Here is an 8,404-nt window from a genome sequence, read left to right on the forward strand (position 1 = left end):
AGACAACCTACAGATCGGGAGATGTTTGCAAGTCATGTATCTGATAAAGGAGTAGTGTCTAGAATATAGGGAAAACTCGAACAACTCAGCAATAAGAAGACAAATCACCTACTTTAAAAAATGGGTAAAGGATTTTTTTTTTTTTTTTATGGCTGTGTTGGGTCTTCACTGCTGCGTGAGGGCTTTCTCTAGTTGTGGCGAGCGAGGGCTACTCTTCGTTGCAGTGTGCAGTCTTCTCATTGCGGTGGCTTCTCTTGCTGCAGGGCACGGGCTCTAGGAGCGTGGGCTTCAGTAGTTGTGGCACGCGGACTCAGTAGTTGTGACTCGCGGGCTCTAGAGCACAGGCTCAGTAGTTGTGGTGCACAGGCTTAGCTGCTCCGTGGCATGTGGGATCCTCCCGGACCAGGGCTCGAACCCATGTCCCCTGCATTGGCAGGTGGATTCTTAACCACTGCACCACCAGGGAAGTGCTGGGTAAAGGATTTGCATAGACATTTCTCCAAAGGAGATACACAAATGGTCAGTTAGTACACGAAAAGATGCTCGACATCATCACTCATCTGGGAAATGCAAACTAAAACCACTGTGAGATACCACCTCACACCCACTAGGATGGCCAGGATCAAAAAACAAAACAAACAGGCTTCCCTGGTGGTGCAGTGGTTGAGAGTCCGCCTGCCGATGCAGGGGACACAGGTTCATGCCCCGGTCCAGGAGGATCCCACATGCCGCGGAGCGGCTAGGCCCGTGAGCCATGGCTGCTGACCCTGTGTGTCCGGAGCCTGTGCTCCGCAACGGGAGAGGCCACAACAGTGAGAGGCCCGCGTACCACAAAAAACAAAACAAAACAAAACAAAACAAACAAACCCCAGAAAATGACGAGTGTTGGGGAGAATGTGGTCATGGAGGCTTGTGCACTGCTGGTGGGAATGGAAATGGTGCAGCCACCAGGGAAAATAGTACGGCACTTCCTCCAAAGGTTAAACACAGGATTACCATGAGATCCAGCAATTCTACTTCCAGGTAGTCACCTGAGGTAACTGAAAACATATGTTCACACAAGAACTTGTGCACAAATGTTCATAGCGTGATTCACAGCAGCCCAAAGTGGAAACAACCCAAATGTCCAACAGAGGAATGGATGAGCATAATGTGGTCTATCCACACAATGGAATACGATTCAGCCATGAAAAGGAAGTACTGACACACACTACAACACGGATGAACCTCAAAAACACCACGCTCAGTAAAACAAGTCAGATACAGAAAGACACACACTGTACGATTGTCCCTTTATGAAATGTCCAGAACAGGCAAATCCACTGGGTCAGAAAGTAGATTAGTGGTTGTCTAGGGATGGGGGCTGAGGAGGGGATGGCCGAGGGGTAGGGGGTTTCCTTTAGGGCGTTTCAAAACGGATTGTGATCCTGGTTGCCCAACTCCAGTATCTGTAGTGAGTATCCTAAGAACAATTGAATCCTACACTTTATTTTTATTTTTTTGCGGTATGCGGGCTTCTCACTGTTGTGGCCTCTCCCGTTGCGGAGCACAGGCTCCGGACACGCAGGCTCAGCGGCCATGGCTCACGGGCCCAGCCGCTCCGTGCCATGTGGGATCTTCCCAGACCGGGACACGAACCCGTGTCCCCTGCATCGGCAGGCGGACTCTCAACCACTGCACCACCAGGGAAGCCCATGAATCCTACACTTTAAAATGGCAAATCTTTGGACTTCCCTGGTGGTGCAGTGGATAAGACTCTGCACTCCTGATGCAGGGGGCCCAGGTTCGATCCCTGGTCAGGGATTAGATCCCACATGCATGACACAACTAGAGTTCACATGCTACAGCTAAGAAGCCTGTTTGCCACAACTAAGGAGCCCACCAGCCACAACTAAGACCCGGAGCAGCCAAACAAACAAACAAATAAATGTTTCAAAAAATAATAAAGAAATGGCAAATATTAATGCAGGTTAAGTAATCTAAGAAAAGTGATTATAAAAAAATGAATAATGAGTGAAGAAAGGAAGAGGAAGTACCAAAAGAAACCAAGAAGTCCAGAGAGTTCCCAGAGCCCCCAAGGCGGTTGAGGTGGGTCACACCCTCTGCTTCGAGCTTCCCGGTAGGCAGAGCAAAAATGGAAATGCACTCACAATGATGCCCTTTGCCTCCGTGATCACGTTCCAGGAACTTCTCACCTGTCAGCCAAGTTCATCCCCAGCAGAAACAGGCAGGAGGCTGGCTTTACAGATGAGAGCACCGAGGCAAGGCCAAGGTCACGAGCTGGCGAATGGCAGAGACCAGATAGGCACCCAGGCACTCCGCACACCCCACTGCCTCCCCACCTGCCCATTTGTGTCCACAGAGATGTGAGCGGTCACCACCAGCAAGAGTGGCCACACATGGCCTTTCCAAAGGAGGTTCTGTAACCTGTTCTTGAAGACGGGGTGGGGGGGTTCACCCCCACAGGGTAACACACACCAGGACCAACCAGGTGTCCCTTGCAGACAGAGGGCAGGATTGGGGGCAGCCGCGGGGAGCACATCCAGGGCTCATCACAGAAGGATGCTGGCCAGAGAGGCGGATCCTGGCCACCACCATGACTAAAGTTTAAAGAATGTTTGAAGCCTTGAGGATTTTATGAAAGGGCCCATTCCTGAGGGCATTTGGGAGCGTCTTGGTCCCTGGGCAGGGAGACCCTGCTTCCCGAGGTTGTTGGCCCGGCCCCCCACCCGATGTGCACACAGAAGCACGCATGCCCGTGGATTTGAGCAACCGTCCAGACATGCCTGTCTCTCCAAGGCCCCAGGCCCTGGGGGTTCCAGGCTTGTGGTCTCGGTGGTGTCTTCCTCTTCACCACTTTTCCCTGGGGTGACATTGAGGGGGGGAGCAGGCGCCACAAGAACACAGTTCCCACGGCCAGCGGCCCCTCAGAAGCCCTGGCTGGGGCCCCAACAGAGGGGGAGGCCCTGGGGTCCCTGCAGCCTGCGCCTTGCTTGCTCTTTCCTGGGACCCTCCGCACTGGGCTCTGCCCGATTCTCAAATGCCCAGCGTTGCAGTCCTGGGAGCGATGCACCAGGCTCAGGTCTCCTGCAGAGTTCGGCTCAGGGGCTGGGAGTCTCAACCCCTGCAAATCCTGAGGCCCTTTGCCAAAGAGAACCATGTCGCTGCCTGTGCCTCACCTCCCTCTACTGGACCTGGGGAAGAGGGGGCGCTCGGCCCCACAGTGACCCTGCCTGGAGTTTAGACAGGTGGGCCTGCCTCGGACGTCAGAGTTCCAAAAGTGGCCCCTGGGGCGGACAGGAGTGCAGGGGCTTCCCCCGGGGGCACTGCAGGATCTGTCCCGGCCTCTATCCAGCTGCTGGCGGTTCCTGGGCGCCGGGCAATGAGTTGACAGTCTTCACAGGCGCTCTCCCTGAGTGTGCTGTGTCCACAACCTTCTCTGAAGGATTCCAGTCCCATTGGGTTAGGGTCCGCCCCACTCGGGAATGACCACATCTTACCTTCACTAACTATAGCTGCAATGGCCCTGTTTCCAAATGAGGTCCCCCTTGGAGGTACTGGGGGTCAGCACTTCAACACAGGAATTTTAGAGGGTCACAATTCAACCCTTAACATCCCCAACAGAATTCCACCATCGATACGACTCGTGTGAGGTTGAAATGTGTCCTGGGGAGTGGACCGCACCCAACGACACTGTTGGCCTGGGTGCAGGTTCTGGGCGTGGGGACAGCTCTGCAGGGCCTGGTTGGGGGAAGGGGTGGTGGTTCCGAGGGGTGCCAAGGCCCAATGCGCTGCACTGGGAACAGAGAGCACAGAGGGTGGGGTCCCTGGGGTCCTGCCACATGGGGCCCGGGGCCGTGTTACGAATTTGCCCACCAGCTGACCTGAGATGGGATTACCCTGGGTTATCTGGGTGGGCCCAGTGTCATCCCAGGGGTCTTCAGAAGTGGACGAGGAGGCCAAGGAGACGTGAGTGAACATGGAGGAGGGGGCTGAGCTAGGGACGTGGCACCTCCAGAAGCTGGAAAATGCAGGAAACCGTTCTGCCCTGGAGCCTCTGAGGAGCCGGCCCAGCAGACCCCGTGATTTCAGCCCGTGTGGGACTCCTGACCACCAGACTGTGAGAGAATAAAATGTCACTGTCTTAAGGCACTGAGTTTGTGCGATTTGTTACAGCAACCACAGGACACCAGTATGCCCCTGTCCCCTGCCCCTCCTGGAACAGGGGGTTCCAGGAATGAGGCCCAGAGCCCTGTGCCACCAGGTGGATCCAGCTAACCAGCCACAGAGGCTTTTGATTGAATGCTGGTCTAGTGTCACGGCGAGTCCCCCAGAAGGACGAGAAAGAACACAGTACGGCCACACCTGTGACAGACACTGCACACCTGATGCCACAAAAGGCCACGCCCTGTGAGCTCCACCTCGATGAAGGACAACTCACTTTGATGGGTGACCAGAGCTCTGAATGTGCCTGTCCTCGTGGCCTAAGGCCTGGGGCAGCCTTGGGGGTCCTGGAGCTCATGGGAGGCCTGAGGGACCCTGATAGGGCTATGTGGCCCCCTGTCCCACCCCAGGCCCTGGAGACCTCTGTCCTCTGCCAACCCCGGCCCAAGCGGCCGGCCTGCCCAGCTGCTCCGAGCAGACGCAGCCACAGAGAGTGGGCCCAGCCCCAATACACACAGCCCAGAGCCCTGGCCGAGAGCAGCCTCCCAGTGGAGCGACCGCCAGCTGTCCAAAGCGCCGTCTCCGTCGCTGAGACTGGTGGGGTTGTGCCACCCCCAAACACTGTCCCTAAACTTGGACAGTGTGTACAGTGCTCCGTGCCACCCCACTGCTCAGACAGGGAGACTGAGGCTCAGAGGGCCAGAGGCCACCAGCTGTGAAGCCCACACCCAGATCCCCACCCTAAAGGGACAGCTCACCCATCCTATTCTGTGGACAGACCTGGGGAGGGGCCAGGAGGGGAATAAACACCCACTGGAGCTCAGGCTGCCACTGGGGTGGGGCATCTGGACCTCGGTCCCCACCTCTCCCAGAGCTGGGAATGGTAGCCCACAAGAACTGTCAGGCCTGGAGGAATCCCAAGCCCCTGGCCCATCTCTGCCCTCGGGCCACTGCATCCCCCTCCAAGAAGTGCAGCCCGGGTGGGTCTCCAGGGCCCACACCTCATCAAGTAAGAAGGAACTCCCTTGGGGGCCCTGCAGTGTGGGTGGGGTCCCTCAAGCCAGCCACTGGCCGTCCCTGCAGCCCTTGCCCATCTTGCTCACCCCAGGGTCCTCCGGGGTCACAGCACCTAGGACCTCACAGGTGCTCAAAGACAGAGCTACACCCCAGACCCAGGGCCCCGCCTCTTGGCACAGCTGCTCAGAGCCCAGCGCACAGTAGAGTCTCCCTAAACACCCGTCAGATGCAGGTGGAGTAAGGGGCTCCTGGCCAGCAGCATCTCCCCCTGCCCCCGGCCACTAGGACTCCAGTTAGAGTTAGACCGCTGCCCTGGGCCAGGCTCAGCTCACCAGCCTCCACTCCCCAAGCACCCGGCCAGCTCCTCCTGCAGCTCTGTGTCCCCAGCGCCATCAGGACTGCACTGGAGCCAGTGGAGGTTGGAACAGCCCACGAGGAGGCACTAGGGGTCCGGACACAGGGTGGATTCAGGGGAGGTGGGGCTTTCGAGCAGGAAGACCCCAGCACCTGCTTCACAGGCACATGAGTGGGCAAAGAGGACATGTATGAACCTGTGCCTGCAACCTGCATGTGCATGAGCGCCACACATGTCCGCGTGCATGTCCCAGTGTGTACGAGCATGACAGTCTGTGCACGTGTGTGCACTTCTGTACGTGTGCATCTACCTTGTGCGGTGCTCCTGTGAGCTTTGGGAGCCATGAAGAGCCCAGCCCAGCCCCAGGATCCCTGTGGGCCACGGCCATCTGTCCTCCCTGGACACTGTTGGAGCTGGGCCCTGGGCCTGGGGTGGAGCTGAGCAGGCCCCTCAGCCCTTCCCACCTCAGATACCCACCCTCCACCCCCCACGCCCCATGACCCACTCTGTGACTGTAGGGGGGGCCTGTCGGGCAGGACAACGGCACAGACAAAGGCAGGGAGGTGGGACCCAGCGCAGCCTGTTCCCAGGACTGGGCAACATCGGTGGGACACCGCAAGGCCGAACAGCCAGGACCAGAACGGTGGCCTGAGCGCATGCGTCCCAGGACCCAGGGCAGCCCCTCCCAGCGCTCTGCAGTGACCCTGGGCTGCCTTCCCAAAAGTATGGATTCCAGAGCAGCTGTTTGGCTATCCAATCACCTTGGGAAATACAGACACACACTGCCTGGTAGTGCCGGGGTAATCCACGCCTTCCTGGGGACATGGTGACCACCGGGGAGCCCTGAAGACTGATTTTCCACCTGATTTAGCCAGCTCCCCTGTCCCTCCCAGCATGGCCCCCACCGTGCTCTGGGTGAGCTGAAGGGTGTGGCTCCCCCATCGCCCCCCAATGGGCCCCACACTGAGGATTCAGGGGCCTTGGGTGAGAACCCTTCTTGCCGGCAGGTCTGTGCTTCTTCCAGTGTGTGTGGACCGGAAAGAGAACTCCACCAGCATCACAGACCTGCCTCAGGAAACCTCTTTTCAAACAGGCTTGAAGCTCAAGTGGATTTATTTCTAAGAAAAGTAGGTCACTAGTGGCACAGGTGGCCATGGGTCCAGCAAGGCAAACAGTGTTGACAACATCCTCCTTGAGTGCGCACACGTCTGAACAGGTATCGGGGAGATAAATCGGGTTAACAGGTGTCTTTCAGCACCTACTATGCACCCAGCTCCACGCTACCCGCCAGTTGGTATATTTAAGCAGAGAAGTGCGTCATCCCTGAGGCCCAGGAGCTGTGATCCCCGCTGAGAGTGGACCAGGGGCAGGGGCAGGACAAGCCCTGGGGTTTCCTGACCCACGGTGGGAGGAGGGTAAGGCCACTGGCCGGAGGGGGAAGGAGCCGTGTCCCTGGCCTCATGGACACCCGGCTGGTCAATCATGGAGATGGTTTCTTCCGACTCCCCAGGCCTGCCAGGCACCACACTCCTGCTCTCTCCATTCACCAGCTTCTCTCTCCTCCCCAGGGGGTTGTGGTCCATCAGAATCAGGACAGAGTCAACCCCTACAGGAACCTCCTCTACCATGTGGGACAGTCAGGTAGCCGGTGATGAACGGAGAGAGCAAAGGGATGTGGCCACTAGCCAGGAACACCACAGATTGCCGGCAACCAGGAGGCTGCAGGAAACCAGTGCAGACAAGGGTCCAGGAACCCAGGACCACAAATGGGTTAAAACAACAGGAACTTAATCTCTCACAGCTCTGGAGGCCAGGTCGAAAATCAATGTGTCAACAGGGTTGAATTCTTCCTGAGGCTCCAGGGGAGGATCCTTCCTGCCTCGTCCAGCTCCTGATGACCCCGGGCCGTCCTGGGCTCCTGGCCATGTGCCCCAGCCTCTGCCTCCGTCCTAACACAGCCATCCTCTCCCCATGTCTTTTTTTTTTTTTTTTTTTTTTTTTAATGCGGTACACGGGCCTCTCACTGCTGTGGCCTCTCCCGTTGTGGAGCACAGGCTCCGGACGCGCAGGCTCAGCGGCCATGGCTCACGGGCCCAGCCGCTCCGCGGCATGTGGGATCTTCCCGGACTGGGGCACGAACCCGTGTCCCCTGTATCGGCAGGCGGACTCTCAACCACTGCGCCACCAGGGAAGCCCACCCCATGTCTTCTTAATGTCTGCCAGGGTAGGGCAACTCCGGGCCATGCCCAGTCCTGCCCACGGGACAGAGCCCGGTGCCCATGGCGCTAACCTGCTTGCTCCCCAGCATTCCTGGAATCATGTCCTCCTGGAACCCTTGTCTATGGACACGCTGGGCTCAGGCCATCTCCCTCGACACCCGGAGATCACTGAGGGGAAATGCTGGCTGCAAGACGCTAGCACGGAGAACACCTGCCTCACCTTTCTGCGTTTCTCCTCCTGTGGAAGTGAGGGTCTCCTGCCCGCGGATGGGCCACATGGACGCATAGCTGGTCACCCTGAGCAGAAGCAGCCTCGGCCTAGCAGTGTCATGGAAGCCACCGCGGCTGCACGCTCGCCCCCACATGCCTGGAGCCCCGTCCGTCCGCGGCACTGCCGAAGGCCCTCTGGTTTCCGTGTCGTGGCTCAGGCTGCCCTGCTTGTTAACAGACAGGTTTTAAATTCGGCGTTAATACCACGGTCCAGCACTTGGCACCTCAAATTTACAGCAGGAAGTCCTCCGAGGTCTCTCTGCACCCAGCCTTATTTATGGCCTCACACTCGAGATGCCGGACGCCCCCGTCCACCCCACCCCAGGGAGCCTGGACCTGGGCACAGGATGGGGTGCAGGATGGGGCGGCGGTCACCTAG

The 8,404-nt window shown here is 58.0% G+C and overlaps 1 non-coding gene across 1 annotated transcript; it reads left to right on the top strand.

Annotated features, from left to right (window-relative positions):
* Window positions 1–1,731: 1,731 nt before the first annotated feature.
* On the top strand, window positions 1,732–1,804 carry TRNAR-CCU (transfer RNA arginine (anticodon CCU)). The gene has a single exon. It is a non-coding gene; the product is annotated as a tRNA-Arg (tRNA).
* Window positions 1,805–8,404: the final 6,600 nt, after the last annotated feature.

This window comes from Phocoena phocoena, chromosome 15 (genome assembly GCF_963924675.1).
Source record: "Phocoena phocoena chromosome 15, mPhoPho1.1, whole genome shotgun sequence".
NCBI classification, from domain to species: Eukaryota; Metazoa; Chordata; class Mammalia; order Artiodactyla; family Phocoenidae; genus Phocoena; species Phocoena phocoena.